Source organism: Hibiscus syriacus, unplaced genomic scaffold, assembly GCF_006381635.1.
Source record: "Hibiscus syriacus cultivar Baekdansim isolate YM2019G1 unplaced genomic scaffold, ASM638163v2 tig00110319_pilon, whole genome shotgun sequence".
NCBI classification, from domain to species: domain Eukaryota; kingdom Viridiplantae; phylum Streptophyta; class Magnoliopsida; order Malvales; family Malvaceae; genus Hibiscus; species Hibiscus syriacus.
This window is the reverse complement of record NW_024062678.1, coordinates 2,558,815-2,578,160: the sequence shown is the minus strand read 5'-3', so window position 1 is coordinate 2,578,160 and position 19,346 is coordinate 2,558,815. Positions and strand designations below refer to the sequence as shown.

Sequence of the window (19,346 nt, the reverse complement as noted above, 5' to 3'; positions counted from 1 at the left end):
AATATCCTTCGTTGTGAAGTTGAGATTGGCTCCGAAATTGTTTGTTGACAGTCAGCCGCCCCTTCGCTGTGAAGTTGAGCTTGTGCTGTCTTGGGTCCAATATCCTCCGCTGTGAAGTTGAAATTAGCCCTGAAACTGGGAAATTGTTGTTGACAACCAGCCATCCCTTCGTTGTGAAGTTGAACTTGTGTTTTCTTGAGTGGCACGATATCCTCCATCGTGGAGTTGAAATCGTGGATGTTTGGCTTCGAGCTAGATATCCTTCGTTGCGAAGTTGATTTTGACTCTAGCTAAGGCCTGTCTAGAAATCTTGATTATGGAGTCATGACGTTTCAATCCATGATCTTGGATTCTTCAAATGTTCCAATCTGATGTTCGTTTTTTTATCTTTGATCTGGGAAATGCTTCTCGACCATCTCAATTAAATGCATGAGCCTTGATCGGCTTCCGAGTACCTGTACTTTTCAATGAACCTTTGTACAGTAATATACGAATATCTTTTGCACAAATAAATAAATCACTAAGTTTAAGCTCAATCAAGATGCTCAAAAGGAATTGGTGTAGAGAAAAGAATTGTCTTTTATTCACAAGGGAAAAAGAACAAATAATACATGACAAACATTTTGGAGGGTGAAGACATAATGAGGTATAAACGAGTGTCTTAGATTTCAATAATGTGGGCACTTCTGAGTTGAAAAGCCGTTGGGTGACCTTGAATACAGCCTTTGCCAAAGGATCTGTAAAAAATGTGACGACCTTCAGGAGAGTGCAACCCTTCTCCGACTCGTTGAGTCTGTAGAAAATTCAGATGCCGGGAAGTTTCAACTGTCTGGATTTCTTTGAATTATCCAAATTGCCCTTTCGGGTTTTCAATTCGGACCCATCCTTGGTTGCAAGACACCCTTTGCGGGTTTTCATCTTGAACCCACCTTTTTGTTCTTTTTTTTTCTCTTGTTTTTTTTCTTTTTTCGATTTTTTTCAATTTAGGGCGCCCTTTCGGGTTTTCACCCTAAACGTTTTTCATTTTTTACTTAGGACGCCCCTTCGGGTTTTCATCCTAAGCGAAGTATTTCTTGACTGCATCCGAATTGATGGGATGTGGTAGGTCAGGTCCGTCTATTTCGGCCAGGACAAGGGCTCCTCCAGAAAAGGCCTTTTTCACAACATAGGGTCATTCCCAATTTGGCGTCCATTTTCCTCGGAAATCTTTCTGAACTGGCAAAATTCTCTTTAGCACCAGATCTCCTTCTCGGAATGTTCTCGGGCGTACCTTCTTGTCATGTGCTCGAATCATTCGTTTCTGATAGATTTGGCCATGACGAATGGCCTTCAGTCTCTTCTCATCTATTAAATTTAGCTGATCATATCTGGATTGAGCTCATTCCGTGTCATCCAGTTTGACTTTTGTCAAGACCCGTAATGATGGGATTTCCACTTCAATGGGCAGCATTGCTTCCATTCCATATGCCAGCGAAAATGGAGTTGCCCCAGTCGAGGTTCGTACCGAGGTTCGGTAAGCAAACAAAGCGAATGACAGCTTCTCGTGCCAGTCTTTGTAGGTCTCGGTCATTTTCTCCACTATCTTTTTAATGTTCTTGTTTGCTGCTTCTACTGCACCATTCATCTTTGGTCTGTAGGTAGTAGAATTATGATGCTTTATGTTGAATTGCTCACAAGCAGCCTTCATCATGTTGTTGTTCAAGTTTGTAGCATTATCGGTAATGATTCTTTCAGGTAAACCATACCGACATATGATCTCTTTCTTCAAAAACTTACAAATAACAGATTGAGTGACACTGACATAGGAAGTAGCTTCTACCCACTTGGTGAAATAATCGATGGCTACAAGGATGAAACGATGACCATTCGAAGCCTTCGGATGGATTTGCCCAATAACATCCATGCCCCACATGGAGAAAGGCCATGGTGATGTCATGACATGAAGCAGATGAGGTGGAACATTTATTTTATCTTCGTAAATCTGACATTTATGACATTTTTTAGCATAGTTGATGCAATCACCTTCCAGTGTGGACCAGAAATATCCGCATCTCATTACTTGTCTCGACATCATATGTCCATTCGCATGTGCTCCACAAACTCTGTCATGTACTTCTTCCATTATCATTTTCGCCTCTTCAGCATCGACGCATCTTAACAGAACTTGACTATGGCTTTTCTTGTACAAGACCTCCCCATCAAGAACGTACCCAGCTGCCATCCTTCTAATGGTTCTTTTGTCGATTTCAGTGGCTTCCTCCGGATAACTTCGATGCTTGATATACTGCAAAATGTCGTAGTACCAAGGCTTAGTGTCTTTTGTTTCTTCAATCTGGTAGCAATGAGCCGGGTACTCATATGACTGCATGTCGATTGGCATCATTTCAGATTCCCCGCCGAGTTTGAATGCGGCTGCCAAAGTAGCCAGAGCATCAGCCATTTGATTTTCTTCTCTTGGCACATAGTGGAAAGTGACTTTATCGAATTCTTCGAGCAAATCTAACATTAACTTTCGGTATTCTATCGATTTTGTATCTTTGGTTTCCCATTCTCCACGGAGCTGATAGATTACTAATGCTGAATCACCGTATACCCGCAAGGTCCTTATACTTTGCCCCAGCGCAGCTCGAATTCCTAAGACACAAGCTTCGTATTCTGCCATGTTGTTAGTACAATCGAAATTCAGTCTGCTGGTAAATGGGTAGTGACTCCCTTCCGGAGAGATCAATATTGCCCCAATACCATGTCCTAATGCATTGGATGCCCCATCGAAATACATTCTCCAGGAACTGTCTGTTGAAGTAACTGCTTCTCTAAAGATAAAACCGTCAAGTCCTCATCTGGGAAATCAAAATCTAGTGGCTCATAATTCTCGTCGGTTCTGCTTGCTAAGAAATCTGATATGGCACTTCCTTTTATGGCTTTCTGGCTCACGTACTCAATGTCGAATTCAGACAATAACATCTGCCATCGGGCTAACCTTCCGGACAGAGCAGGTACACCCATCATGTATTTTAAAGGATCTAACTTGGAAATCAACCAAGTGGTGTGATACAACATGTATTGTCTGAGTCTTTTTGTAGCCCAAACTAAAGCACAACAAACTTTCTCGATAGGCGGATATCTGACCTCGCAATCCGTGAACTTCTTGCTCAGATAGTAGATGGCTCTTTCTTTTCTTCTAGACTCGTCATGTTGACCCAAGACACAACCCATTGAGTTCTCGAATATGGAAAGGTACAGGAATAAAGGTTTGCCTGGGATGGGGGACATTAAAATAGGAGTATGAGATAAGTATTCTTTCACCTTCTTGAATGCGATCTGACAGTTTTCATTCCATGCCCCAGGGCTGTTCTTTCGGAGAAGTCGGAAGATTGGATCACACTTATCGGTTAACTGAGATATGAACCGTGCTATGTAATTCAATCTGCCCAGAAAACCTCGGACCTCCTTTTGTGTTCGAGGTGGAGGTAGATTTTGTATAGCCTTAATTTTGTCAGGATCAACCTCAATGCCTTCTCTGCTGACCACGAAACCTAACAGTTTCCCGGATGTTACCCCAAAAGTACACTTGTTAGGGTTCAGTCGAAGCTGGAACTTCCTTACTCTCTGGAAGAGCTTTCTCAAATGCTCGACATGTTCGTTTTCGGTTTGTGCCTTGATAATCATGTCGTCGACATAAACCTCGATTTCTTTGTGCATCATGTCATGGAACAGGGTTACCATGGCTCTCTGATATGTTGCCCCAGCATTCTTTAATCCGAAAGGCATCACTTTGTAACAGAAAGTTCCCCACATTGTGACAAAAGTGGTCTTCTCCATGTCCTCAGGGTGCATCTTGATCTGATTGTATCCCGAAAATCCATCCATGAATGAAAAGTAGTTGTTCCCGGCCGTATTGTCCACAAGAGTGTCTATATGTGGCAGAGGAAAGTTGTCTTTGGGACTTGCCTTGTTAAGGTCCCGGTAATCGACACACATGCGTACTTTCCCGTCCTTCTTCGGCACAGGCACTATGTTGGCCACCCACTCCGGATATTTGGCCACTTGAAGAAATCCGGCATCGAATTGTTTCTTGACTTCTTCCTTGATCTTGAAGAGCATTTCTGGCCGCATCCTTCTCATTTTCTGCTGCACTGGTTTGCATTCTGGTTTAATTGGAAGTTTGTGGACTACCATATCTGTGTCTAGTCCAGGCATGTCTTGATATGACCAGGCGAACACCTCTTTGTACTCCTGAAGTAAATTTATCAGGTTTTGTCTTGCTTCAAATCGAAAGAGTTATACCGATTTTAACCTCCTTTCGATCTTCCTCAGTGCCCAGATTCAAGATTTCGATTGTCTCTTTATGGGGTAGTATCTGTTTATCTTCTCTTTCTACCATTCTCAACAATTCAGTAGGCAAGTTGCACTCCTCTTCAGTGTTGTGTTCATCAAATTCCCCGAGACAAATGGCCGATTCAAAATCCACCTCCGGATCAAGATCATTAGTGCCTACATTATCGTTATCTGGGGATCTGAAAGATGGGAAAATATGCATGTGTGAGAGGAAAATATCCCACACGAAATAATCAAGAATTAAGTTTTTAGGGAAAGTGGAAACGAAGTATTGAAATAAAGAGGATATATAATGAATTCAAAATGAAATAAAGGAAAATTTGTTTGCCATGAAAAGAAGAAAAAAAATGCATCTTTTATTGAACTTAAACCTAATATTTATTCACCCTCACAAAAGATCACCTATTGCCCCGGGTATAGGAAAATAGGGATAGTTCGAATATTACTCTGAAAAATTCTTGTAAAACACAGGTAGTTCTTCGACCGTCCAACTGCTAGGCACGAATCTAGGTGACAAAGGGCATATCCCAGATCTAACGATGTCGTCAGTATTTCCAGTGGTTACGACATTGATGCTCAGTTCTTCCAAATCCGCCTCTAAATCTGCCGGGGTGGTTTCAAACACATATCCACCTGTCTTGAATGTGTGGCAAAGAGGCGGGAATGTCCTGGGCTCCCATTGAAGTTCACTTCCAATCAACCTGGCTAGTCTTCTTTCTCGGTTCTTCTGAACTTCTTTCCTCCTTTCATGGTAACTGGGCTGAAAGCCGAGCCCAAACCGGTCTGGCTTTGAAATGGGAAGAACTGGATCAATCCTCCCTTGCAGAAATTTCCCAAAACCTCTTCCAGTCTTGGCACCTTGTCCCAATGTTTGCATGATCTCCATTCTGGTACACTTGGAAAGTCGGGGTTTAGGAATCGTTCTTCCTTCTGCCACAAAGGTGGCATTCACAAATTCCAAGGAGCGGAATGAACACTCCACCGCTTCCTCATCCACCTCGATGTATGGGGCCTCCGTGGTTACACTTGCCACAATATCTTCCTCAGCATTAATAATTACTAAGGCCCCGTCAATAACAAATTTAACCTTCTGGTGCAGTGTAGATGGTACTGCACCAGCTTGATGAATCCATGGCCTTCCCAAAAGACAGTTGTAAGAAGGCATAATATCCATCACCAGAAACTCAATGTTGTAGGTGGCTGGTCCGATAGTCAGCGATACCTCGATCTTTCCAATTACCTCTCTCTTGGTTCCGTCAAATGCTCGAACCACGTTCTGGCATGCCCTCATATGAGAGGTATCTATTGGCAGCCTTTTCAAAGTGGCTAAAGGCATTACATTCAGAGCTGAGCCGTTGTCAATCAACACACTTGGCAGAGCATGCCCCTTGCAGTAGGTAGTGATGTGCAATGCCTTTGTTCGGCCTCTTCCTCCGGATGGAATCTCATCATCTGAAAACGAGATGAGATTATCAGCTTGAATATTACTCACCAGTCGATCCATCTTACTGACTGGTATATCCTGTGGCACGAATGTTTGATTCAGGACTTTCAACAGTGCCTCTCGATGTGCTTCCGAGCTTAATAACAGTGCCAACATTGAAGTGCGTGTCGGCAAGTTGTGGAGCTGTTCTACAACACTGTACTCACTATGCTTTAGAAATTTGAGGAACTCTTTAGCTTATTCCTCTTTGATAGGTTCATTGATAGTCAATACATCTTCCTTGAAGGGCTCTAGTTGTCTTTGCCCTACATTGTTGTCACATCTTTCGGAAGTACTCACCTGGCATCCGTACTTCCATGGCACTTGCCGATTGTCTTTGTACTGAAAAGGTCGAGGGGCCGTAATCACCACCTTTGCTTGTGGAACTACTGTTGACATCTTTGCCTTAGGGGTAATGATCAAGGACTACCCCTGCCGAATCTCTTGTATGATGCTCCTTCAGTAGCACAAATGTTTGCTTCCGGGGAATCCTGAACTTCTTCATAGAACTCCAGCTCCTTATGGTCCATCATGAGCTGACTAATGTCGTGAACTCGGAACATCCTTGCACTTTATGCCCCTCTTCATCGTGGTAGCAACAATAATTACTACCTTCATTCCTTGTTGGACATGACTGCGGTATAAGAAGCCCTGCCTTTACCATTTGGTTCCATACCCAGGCCAAAGAAGTTTTGACTTCTGAAACATTGGTTTTAACTCTCTTGCCGTCCCTGGTGGTGATTGCATTAATTCCAGTCTCTGGGTGATTAGGCAAGGGATTCTGGGTAACGTTCGGTGTTTCAGAGTTAAAAGTGATCCAATTTTTGTTCCGCATTCGTTGTACAAGCCTCTTGAATGCGAGACAACCTTCGATCGAATGTCCTTGCACACCTCCATGGTATTCACAGTTCGCATTCTCGTCATACCATCTCGGATATGGGGGTTTCATTGGATCCATTGGGTAAGGCGACACTGCATGAGTATCAAAGAGTTGTTGATATAACTCTTTATATGACATGGGAATGGGATCGAACTGCTCTCTTTCCCTTTCTTTCCTTGGTTCTCTCTGAGCTTGATTAGAAGTACCAGATGGTGCAGCTGCAGTGGTCTTTGAGCTTGAGACCGTAACGCCCTTGTTGACGTTATAGGTGTTGACATTGTTGACCTCTCGGTCTTTGTTCTTCGTGGGAGGCTTTTTACTAGAGTCTCCTCCCTCGATTTTCCCTTGTTTAATGGCCAACTCAATCATTTCGCCAGCCATAACTAGATCTGAAAAACCCCCTGATGTAATTGCCACCAGGTGCCCGAAGTAAGGTGTCTTCAGAGTTTGTACAAATAACTTTCTAGTCTCTTTTTCATCCAAGGGTGGATGAACCTGCACAGACAAATCCTTCCACCGTTGTGCATATTGTCGGAAACTCTCGTTGTGCTTCTTCTCCAGTCCTTGTAGCATAACCCGGTCTGGTCTCATATCGTTGATGTACTTGTACTGCTCCAGGAAAGACTTAGCTAAGTCTCTCCATGTCTTGATATGAGTTTGGCTGAGCTGGTTGTACCACCGGACAGCCGAACCGGACAAACTCTCCTGAAAACAGTGAATCAGGAGTTGGTCATTCCCTCCATACCCTGTCATCTTCCGACAGAACATAGTGATATGGGCCGATGGGCAACTGTTCCCATCGAACTTCTCAAACTCAGGAATTTTAAATTTTGGCGGAAGCACCAAATCTGGAACTAGGCTCAGCTCTCTTGCGTCCACTCCATAAAAGTCATAGTCCCCCTGGACCAACTTCACTCGATCTTCTAACATCCTGATATTTTCTTCTATCTTTTTCGCTTTGTCATCTTCATCGAAATCTGGGATACCGTAATCATCTGGACGATTATCAGGATTAGTTGTGTAAGTTTGCACCTTTACAGCAGATGGTGCTTTTCTTTTGACAGCAGAAGAGTTCTCTTGTGGTGTTGGTATGATATCGGGTGAGATAACCACCTGTGGGGCTGGTGATATGATCACCCCTCCGGAGGAACCTCCCTCTACTGCACTAGATTGCTGTAATCTAGATAACTTGGCCACAATTTGATCGACCAATGACTCCTGGTTCTTCTTGATGGACTCCAGGGTGCTTTGACTATTTTGAGCCATCCTGTCTTCCAATTCTTTTTGCAGTCTCGTAATGTTCTCCTCGAGTTTTTCCATTCTGGCCTCCATTTGTCTCTTCTTTGCTCGGGTATTATGTGGATGATGCGTATTTAATGTCTGTAGTGGTAGACTTGGTGTTTTCTCTTTCGCTTTCTGAGACATGTTCTGTTTGTTAATACGAATGTAAAAACATGGAAAATATAGAAATAAACATGAAATATAGAATGCAAAATATACAATGCATGATGTATGCAGCTTAGAGGCACTGATCCAGAAAAAAGTGTTCATTATTATAAATAATCTTTATTCAGACAAAAATATCTTATCTTGTAAGAGACATAAAAACAATCAAAGGTACACTCGGACTAAATCCTCTAAACCCCGAATAGCTTCTAGTAGATTGACAAGTCTTCTGCCTTCACCCGTTACTGGTTGAATACCTTGTCGAACCACTCCGGCTTCCCTTGCCAGGCCATGAAGATGACGAGCTGCCTTCTGTACTTGATATAGGAAGTCTCGGATGATTGTCTCTGGCCTTCACCCTTTGTTGTGCTTGCTCCCAACGGAAATGCCACTGCAGACTTCCATCAAAGGGCACTATCTGAAGCTCGGCTGCTTGCTTTTTGAATACATCTACGATAGCTTCTAACTCACCTATTGTTTTGCCATCTCTCTCATGTTTCTCCATATCAGCCATCTGGATTCTCAAGCGTTGGTTTTGATGTTGACTGTCTGCTAAGCGCCTCTGAGCAATCTTCATCTTTTCCTTCCAGGTTCTCTCATCAGGCCCCTCAAACTTTCTTTTCAAGCTGTGAGATTCGTCTTTCCAGTATTCAGAGGACACTTTCAACTTGGAGTTATCCTTGACAACATCTTGATACCCCTTTCTTAAGTCTTCGAGCTCGAAATGGACTATTTTCTGTTCCTTTTCCAGTTTGTCTGCTTTATCTTTCTGAGAGTCGGCATCCATCTTCCACTGATAGCGCTCAACCTCAAGTTCTTTTATCCTCTGCCTCAGCTCATTATTCACAGCTTCAAACTCTGTCTTGGCTATCTCAAGTTCAGAAGGGACAGGCCTGAGATGTTCTTCCATAGTTCGGGTGTCCTCACAGTCTGGCACTGGAATATTGTCATTTTTCCTCAATCTTTGCCATTCCACATAATCTGGGGTAAGCATGTTCTTGGCAGCTATGATGTCCATCCGGAATATTTTCTTCCAAGAATCGGCTGCTTCTTTGATCATCTTCTTATAGCTGTTACCGTGATACCCAAACTCTGATCCAGATAGTCCGCATGTTGCTGGGACAAACTGACGTGCCCCATACTGTCTCAGTGCTAACAATGGAGCATACCCAACTACACCCCAAAGTCCTAATAAGGTCATCGTGTCAGAGCCCTCACACCGAAAAAGAACATCACTGAGGAACAACCAAGGGGCTCTCCAGGCAATATCCCGGTCCTGAAGATGAATGAAGATTTTCATCCACTTCTCTTTTGAAGCACCCTCATGCCATTTCATAGTGATGAACTCTCCCAAAGGTGAATAGGTAGTGCTAAATCGACGGTAGGCAACCCCGTTGGTCTTCCAGAAGTGGCTGTGAATCCATACTTGAAGGAGCTGAACACACCCAATGAATCTTCCTCCACCAACTCTTCTGCAATGATTAAGAGATCGGAAAGTCTCGGCTAAGATGGTTGGTGCTGGGTTGACTCGTTTTGGGAGTTGCTCAAATAGTTCCACCACAGCAGTATCAATGTATCCCAAAGTCTTCGGGAATATAATCAGACCATACAGACCCAGTGCAAACAGGTCTATTGCCTTCCACTCATCGGGATGGTCCTTCATCAGTTGCTTGATATGAAGCCAGGCAATTCCTTCCCCATTGCCTTTACATCGAGCTCGGTCTGTTACCCATCTTTCGTCAACCCCGGCAACCTTGGCTAGTGCAATCTTGAAAGGCTGGCTCTTGATGTATTTAATATAAGCTCGCTCCAGTCTGATATTTTCACAGTGCAACAATGTAGTGTACTCCTCAATAGTGGGCACCATGTCCTCCTGGTTAAAAGTGAAGCAACTGTATCCCGGGTTCCAGAACTGAACCAAGGCTCTGATCAAAGGCTCATCAATCTTGATATGAAGCAATAATGCAATGTCACCGTATCGTTGGCTGAACTTCTGTTTCTGATCATTCTTCCAACTTTCCCAGATGTCCCGAAGCTCTTGCACGTCGTTCTGCTTCAGGCTAATAGAGGCATAGCTAACCAATTCTGACACATAGCTTTCTTGAAGACTGTCTCCCTTTTCTTTCTGAGTCTTCTCGGACCATAGTCGTACCTCAGGGTTTTTAATCTCTTGTATTACAACACCTTTATCCATTAATTCAGATTATTTTGTGTAACAAACACCTTTTAGGGATCAATGACCTCTTGTTATGATGCAAATGCTTTGAAAAAAAACACAAAGGTAGAAAAGGTTAGTAAAATAGGAAAATAAATAAACAATAAATGACGAAAGGAAGAAAAGTAAAAAGACAAAAAAAATAACATAGTTAGGGTAAAAATATTCTAGGTTTTGGAATGTGGTTTAGGGGTAGGCTCTAATTCTTCAAAGTCTCCCGGTTTAGGTTCTAAAATCGGTACCCGAGTTCTCCTTGCCGGTGCCCCCTTGGACTTACCAGACCCTTAGTCCTAAACCCATCACAGGCTTGTATGGACTAAGTTAAACTCGAGAGGACACATTCCCTTATGTCTACGTGGAGAATAAATTCACACGAAGACATAAGGTATATGAATCCCGAAGGCTATTTGCTAGGCATATGCGGTGAATAAATTCACACGAATGCGTCGCTTTCACCCCCACTTAAAACGGGTTCGGAGCTCGGGTTTAGAGCCTTGAATGAAAAAGTTTAGAAAGCTGAAATCACTAGAAAACGGTCAGTTCAACTATTTACTCAAAAAATATAATCAAATGTAAGTAATAAGGATCGAAATGTTACCTTAAAATTTAAACTTACCCTTTTCGTTAAAAAGACAACTGGAAATTACCTTAGCCTTACTCACTTACCTGTGTCCCCAGCGGAGTCGCCAAGCTGTCGCAACCGTCTTTCGGTTGGGCCCCGGAATTGGGCTTCGACTTGAAAAATGTGGATTGGAGTCGCCACCGATCATTTATTTAAAAATAAATGGGTTGATCGGATACCCTATTTCTTACCTGATATGCGTCTTACCAGAAATATGTCGGGCTCGGGAGTCGGTTACGGTCAAGGAAGGATTAGCACCCTTGAACCGCCCTTTCGGTACTACGTAATTTCCAGTTGTCTTAATTAAGAAAAATAACAAGTTAAATTAAAAGGTAAAGTTTCGATCCTAATTACTAACCCTTGATTGATTTGAAAAAAAAAATCGAGAAATGTGTTAGATAAACAAGGTAAAGAAAACAAATAAGATACAAGAGAAAAATAAAATAAATAAAATAATAAGTAAGATAAGAAAAAAAATAGTAAAGTAATAATTATATATAGTAATATTTGAAAAAAGGAAAAAGAAATATATATATATATATATATATCAAAGTATTAATAAAATAAATAAGCTGTATATGTACATCAAATACTTAAAAATAGAAAAGTTACCCTCCCAATTCACCGAAAGTGGGGGCTTTAGTAAGAAATAAGACAAAAAATGGGCCCTCTAGGTTAGTAGTATATAATATAATGTTTAATAATAATAATGATAAAGACACAAGGTTTTTTTTAAAAAAATAATATAATAATAATGAATAAAAAAAACAAAAATAATAAAAAATAATATAAAGTTATAAAGTTATAAGATATATTACATAAATAAAGAAATAATCAAATAAAAATAATTAAGAATATATATATTTAATAATATGTATATAAATAAACTATTAAAAGTATAAAAAATACATACGAGATAAAGATAATTATAATATATATATAGTAATATTAGACTTATAAATAAAATATTAAAGAAATATATATAATAATAATAATAATAATATAGTAAAAAATCAAATGAAAATAATTTATATATATATATATACATATAATAATAATAACATGAATAATAAAAAAATGAATAAAATATCAATATAATAAATAAAGAGACTAATATAGATTTTTAAAAAACTCTTCCCCTCCTTTAACCGAAAATCAAATCGGTTTTTAAAAATAAGCCTCGGGGTAGATCTAGGTTCGAAACATCGAAACCCCACCCATTTTGGTCATCGGCGCAACCCATGTTTTGGGTTATTCGAACCAAATTTCAAGAAAAATAACGTGCACATTCAAAAGAAAGAAAAAAGAAAATGCTACCTTTTATTTCCTTTTCGAATCCTTTACAATAGCTTTGCCTTTGTATCTTCCCGTGCTTTCCTATGTGTTTTGTGTGTAAATCGTGTCTTACAATGGTGAGTTACAATGGCTATTTATAGTGCTTGTGGATCCTATCTTTAGGAGTTTAAATCATAAAATTCTATCCTATTTTTTGAATCCTAGAAAAATTCTATCATATCTTTAGGAGTTTGAATCCTAAAATTCTATCCTATTTTTAGGAGTTTGAATCCTAGTAGGACGAAAAATGTGTGTTGACAATTGCCAAACTCTCCATTCTTATCCATTATGTTTAAAATAATTGTTTTCTCTTTCTCTGCAAGCCTATAAGCAAACATTTGAAATGGTACGTGTCACTGACAGTGAATTGAAACCCCATCCAGCAGTGAACTTTTTCAAGAACCATGACTCAATCTCATAATAATCTGGGATCAGGAATCGAAATTTGGGCCCATCATGGTCAGGGTTCATCACAAGGAACTTCTTGATACACCTTAAAATCCGACAAATCGATAAGGAACTTCTTAATGCACCAAATAGCATTAGTCAACAATAGGGGGCACCGAATGGCAATGGTCAAAAGAGTAGATTTTTGTTAAAAATTTGGTAAGGGGAAATTACTAACTAAATTTAGCCCATGTACTTTAGGATATTTATAAGATTAGTCCTTAAGCTTCAACTATAAATACTATAATCCGTTTAGCTTTAAAACTATCACAAATCATTCTACTTTCTCCCAATACTAAAGAATTTAGAGAGTTTTCTTTTGAGTTGTTTTCTCTTTTTTTATCAAGAGTGAATTGTCATTGTTTCTCCTTGTTAGATCGAGAGAAGTTGTAATTCATATTTTCTTATAATTAAATTCTTCTACCTTTGCTTGTGGTTTTTATCCTATATTATTTAGGGGTTTTCCACGTAAAATTTGTGTCTTCTTTACCTTCATCTTTATTTTCTCAAATTATCAGTAACGATTTTGCTCTATCCGATAGCCGTATTACGCAACAATTGGTATCAGAGCCAGATTTGAGTGTGTAATATAGACTTATTGTCTTTGTGGTTGCCACCAATAGGTAGATCATCCAACATAAAAAAGTAAGAATGTATTACCTATTCTTTGAAGGTTTCATAGAACTATTCACGACAGTGAAATAGTGGGAGCTATCCGTAATAGAAGCTATGGCAACGAAATTTGATATTGAAAAGTTCAATAGGAGAAATTTCTCATTGTGGAAATTGAAGATGAATGTCATCTTGAGGAAAAACGGTGGTCTAGCAGCTATCAGTGAAAGGCTGATAGATTTCACATATGACAACAAATGGATCGAAATGGACGGAAATGTTATGGAAACTTTCATCTAGCATTAGCAGATGAAGTATTGTCAAGCATTGAGGAGAAGAAGACAGCTAATGAGATATGTGATCCAAAATCAAGGAAATAAAGATTCTTGGGGTATGTTGATGGTGTAAAGGGGTATCGCTTGTGGGATCCCACTACCCGCAAAGTGATCATCAGTAGGGATGTTATCTTTGTAGAAGATAAACTACAAAGAAAAGAAGAAGATGGTAGCACTAAAAAGGCAAAGACTACACAAATACATGTGGAAAAGGAGTTTGGACAAGGAGATTCTTCTGAAGTAGAACCAGCACATGATGAACAATAACCAGAGAGTTCTGAAGCTCCAACAACTTGTCAATCAAATCGTGTGAAAAGACGTCTCAATTGGAACTCAGATTATGTTATAGAAGGAAATATTGCATACTACTTTTTAATAGAGGACGGTGAGCCATCAACATTTCATAAGGCAATAAACAACTCAGATGTTTCACTATGGATGATGACAATGCAATAAGAAATTGAAGCCCTTCATAAAAATAATACATAGGACATTGTGTCACTACCACAAGGAAGGAAGCCAATTAGTAACAAATAGGTCTTCAAAATCAAGCGAAATTGTAACGATCAAGTTGAGAGGTATCATACAAGACTGGTGGTCAAAGGATATGCTAAAAAAATGTATTGATTTCAATGAAATCTTTTCTCTTGTGGTTAGACTAACAACAGTTCGAGTAGTCTTGGCAATGTGTGCTACATTTAACTTACATCTAGAGCAACTAGATGTTAAAACAACTTTTCTTCATGAAGATCTTGAAGAAAAGATTTATATGCTCCAGCCTGAAGGTTTTGAAGAAAAAGAAAAGAAGAACTTGGTTTGCAGGTTGAACAAATCTCTGTACGGTCTAAAGCAGGCGCCGAGGTGTTGGTATAAGAGATTTTATTCCTTCATTATATGCCTTGGATACAATAGGCTTAATGCAGACCCTTGTGCTTATTTCAAGAGGTTTGGTGATAACGATTTTGTTATATTGTTGTTGTATGTGGATGACATGTTGGTTGCAGAACCCAACAATGATCATATTGAATAATTGAAGGCACAACTGGCTAGGGAATTTGAAATGAAAGACTTGGGATCAACAAACAAGATTCTAGGGATGCAAATTCACCGAGACAAAATTAATATGAAGATTTGGCTTTCACAAAAGAATTATTTAAAGAAGATCTTCTTACGATTCAACATACAAGATTGTAAGTCAATTTCTACCCCTCTTCCTATTAACTTCAAATTATCCTCCAGTATGAGTCCTAGCAGTGAAGAAGAGAGGATGAAGATGCCTCGAGTACCGTATGCATCGGCAGTGGAAAGTTTAATGTTCACTATGATATGCAAAAGATCATACATTGTACAAGCAGTGAGAGTGCTTAGTCGGTACATGGAAAATCCAGGAAAAGAGCATTGGAATACAATTAAGAGAATCATGAGATACATCAAAGGGACCTCAAATGTTGCATTATGTTGCGAATGATCAAACTTACTTATCAATGGGTATGTTGATTCTGACTATGCAGGGGATTTGGATAAAAGCAAATCTACTACAAGATATGTGTTCAAAGTTGATGGTGGAGCTGTAAGCTGGGTTTCAAAATTGCAGTCAGTTGTGAATATGTCCACAACAGAGGCAGAATATGTAGCAGCTACACAAGCCAGTAAAGAAGCAATTTGGTTGAAGATGTTATTTGAGGAGCTTGGGCACAATCAAGAGTATGTCTCTCTATTTTGTGGCAGTCAAAACGCCTTGTATCTAGCAAGGAATCCAATATTTCATTCAAGGACAAAACACATACGAGTTCAATACCATTTCATTCATGAAAAGGTGGAAGAATGAACGATAGATATGCAGAAAATTCATACCAAAGACAACATAGAAGATTTCATGACGAAGGCGATCAATGATGATAAATTTACTTGGTGTCGATCATCTTGTGGCTTGTTAGAAACGTAAGCAACATGATGATACAAGGTAGAAAGAATGGTGTGAAGATATGATTATTCCAATTAAATCTTCAAAGTGGAGATTGTTGAAAGTCTTCATTCGGTGCATTAATGCACCGAATAACATTACTCAACAATAAGGGGCACCGAATGGAAATAGTCAAAGGAGCATATTTTTGTTGAAATTTTGGTAAGGGAAAATTACTAAATTTAGTCCATGTACTTTAGAGTATTTACAAGATTAGTCCTTAATTTCAACTATAAATACCCTAACCCATTTAGCTTCAAAACCATCACAAATCATTCTAGCTTTCTCCCAATACTAGAGAATTTAGAGAGTTTTCTTTAGAGTTGTTTTCTCCTTTTTTTTATCAAGAGATAATTATCATTGTTTCAACTTGTTAGATCGAGAGAAGTTGTAATTCCTATTTTCTCATAGTGAAATTCTTCTACCTTTGCCCGTGGTATTTACCCTATATTATTTAGGGGATTTTCACGTAAAATTTGTGTCTTCTTTATATTTATCTTTATTTTCTCAAATTATTAGTTGCGATTTTGCTCTATCCGATAATCGTATTACGTAACAGTTTTCTCTTTCTCTACAAGCCTATAAGCAAACATTTGAAATAGTATGTGTCACTGACATTGAATTGAAACCCCATCCGGCAGTAAACTTTTTCAAGAACCATGAATCAATCTCACAATAATCTGGGATCGGGAATCGAAATTCAGGCCCATCATGGTCAGGGTTCATCACAAGGCACTTCTTGATAACCTTAAAATCTGACAAATCGATAAGAAACTCGGACGTTGATCCAGATTGGGATGCCAGCATCTTTTGGTTAAGTTGACAAGGTATTTAGGTGTAGTGTTGGGAAACAAAGCCCTCTCCCCTGTTCTTATATTTAGCTTCACCTTCTCCCCTTGAAGATCCATCTTCAAATGGGACTTTCCCAGTCAAAAGCTCAAAGCATAGCATCCCAAAGCTGTATACATCAGCTTTCTCAGTGTGCTTAAAACTGGTGTAATTCCCCGGAGACCATTGCTCTTGCAAGACTTCCAGAGCATACCAAATAAAAGGGTTGGTCACATTCAGTTTCGCTGGTGAGCTCGGAAAAGAGCCGGTATATTTAACAGTGGATGAACCATAAGCCGAAATTTTCAACTGGAAATAACCTTCAGTGCTATTCCTAGCTTTGAAAAAGATATTGGAAGGGTTTAAATCACCATGAAACAACTTCTGTGAGTGAAGATATTCCATTCCTCTTGCAATCTGAAACATAAGATCAACCACTACGGGTAGACAGAAGGTGGTCCTCCTCCTTGAACCACTCATGTAATAACTGAGATCCTTGTTCATCAGCTCTTGGACAAACAAAACTTCTCGCTTTTCCTCATCATAAAACCCACAAATGTACTGCAATATGTTGGGATGTGAGTGTGAAAGAAGGGTTGAGATTTCAGAGCCTGGTGTTTCATCATCATCTCCAATGAAGTTTCTCAACAAAAAGTTTTCTCCCACCCATTGGATTTCCTTGTACCGTCCCCCTACTCGTCGCCTTACTTGGTAATCCCCTCCATACAAGATTGAACTTGGGAAAAGTTTACCATCATAACACTCTGATCCAGTGATTTTCTTGATCAACAAGTCAGCCACACACTGCTGGGATTTTGTTGCAGATTCTGAACTACTCTTCTCCTTTGGAAGTTCAACAAGATTCCATCTATATTCTCTCCAAGCACTCTCGAACTGGGCACAAATCTCCCGAGGGATCACGTACTGCTTCCTGAATTGGAACTGAAAAAGTTTGGGGTCAATCCATTCCTCGTTGTACTTCCTAGCAAGTGCGATTTGCCGCCTTTGCATCTCACCCTGGTCGATCCCTGCTCTCTCTCCAGCGGTCTCGATGGCCTCGATGATAACGGGGAAGTGGCAAAGCAAATTGTGGATGTGATTTTCAACGCAATCATTGTTTTGATGGAGGTTGATTGCCTTCACCCACCAGTCTTTCTTGTCCATACATTGTTTGACATAAAGTTCACCATCTTTGAAAATCCTTTGAAGCTCTTTCATTGGATATTCAAGGGCATTCCACTTTGTGTTCTTCTCGTCTAGTTTCAGGTTCAACTTGATCTCCTCGGCAATCGTGTTGAATGCCAAATTGAAGATATCGAACAATAAACAACAATCGCGTTGATTGATTTGCATATCATCTTGTAAAACCATGAGGGTTCTCAAACTTCCCAAGACCTCACCAATCTGCCTGAATTGCTCCATTTGAAGTTGAACACAGAAACACCAAGGGTGCTGTAAATCCTGAGATAAAATTCCAGAATCAACAGCCCCTAAACCCCAGGCCTGCACTGCACATATAATTTTCCGAAAAGAAAAAATGGTTATCAAATCAAAGCATACTACTGGGATAAATCGAAACAGAAATGAACTTTAATGAAATATATATACCTATCAGTGAGCTCTACTTGGAACCAAAAAAAAAAGATACTGTGATTTTCCCTTTGATTCACCTCTAAAACCCGTAACAGATTCCATAAATGAGAACGTAAGCGAAGAAGAAAATGAAAATGATGTGTTAACAAAAAGGAAAACATTTGAAAAGAAAGCTGACCATAAAAGAATCATTTAGTATCCGTCAAACAGCACCTGAGAGGAAGAACTCTGCAGATAGACCGACCTCTTTCTTCTTTTTTATTTCGTAAGCTTTTTTGTAACGAAAGAAAAAAAAATGAAGATTGAAGAAGATAACAGAAATTAAAAGACAACAAAGAAGAATATTGTTGATTTCCTTTTAAATATATATGAATATGCTCCGCGAGTTTCGTCTTTTCTGATGTTTTTTTCTTTTCAAAAAACTGTTAGTATTTTCAACGATCTGACGGTTTGATTTCCTGGAAAAAGTAGCTTCTACGACGTCGTTTCGGAACGATTTTATCTGTCAACTCATTTTGGCGGTCCAGCTACTTCCCAAGTCTTTTTACAGTATGCATTTGGAAAACAGTGATAAATCATTATATAAGAGAGGAGGAAGTTTAAGCTTATTATTCTTACAATCTTAGAAGGAAAACAGTTAATTTTTTTACTCAAAACAAGCATGAGAATAAAATATTTATGCAGTAGGGGTGGATACAGAATTTTATATTAAGAATACGAGTTTATAAAATTTTAAAGAGAAGTATACTTATAAAATTTCAAAAATATAAAAATATATTTTCAATAAAAAATACATAGAGATTTAAAATGTTGAAGAGATGACCACCGCTTCTGTTCATCCTTGCATGCAATAATAATGTAATATACAAGTTATAGAAACATTAATTTGATTAGAAAATTTTCCATTGAGGCTGTGCATGATTTAGGTGGGATGGCAAAATCATGTCAGCATCTTATGTCGTATCCTGCAATTATCAATTTTTTACCCCTTTCTTTTTGCAACTTCAATTCTTGTTGTTTAGCATCATACACTACCTTTTTCTATAATGGCCTGGTTGTAAGATTTTAGCCCCGACTAGAAGATGTTCTCTTTTTAGGGTCCTCTGGGAAATCTATTCCGCTTGAGGCATATTAACCTCTTCTTTTCAAGTAAATCAATTTTAGAAGTATAAATTAAGTGATCTCGGTGATAAAAAAATTGTTGTTATTCTTTAAAGTCTCAGGTTCAAGCACCATGAATGTCAAATGA

The 19,346-nt window shown here is 39.2% G+C and overlaps 1 pseudogene; it reads right to left on the bottom strand.

Annotated features, from left to right (window-relative positions):
• Positions 1–6,350: 6,350 nt before the first annotated feature.
• LOC120117214 lies at positions 6,351–17,926 on the bottom strand (annotated as a pseudogene).
• Positions 17,927–19,346: the final 1,420 nt, after the last annotated feature.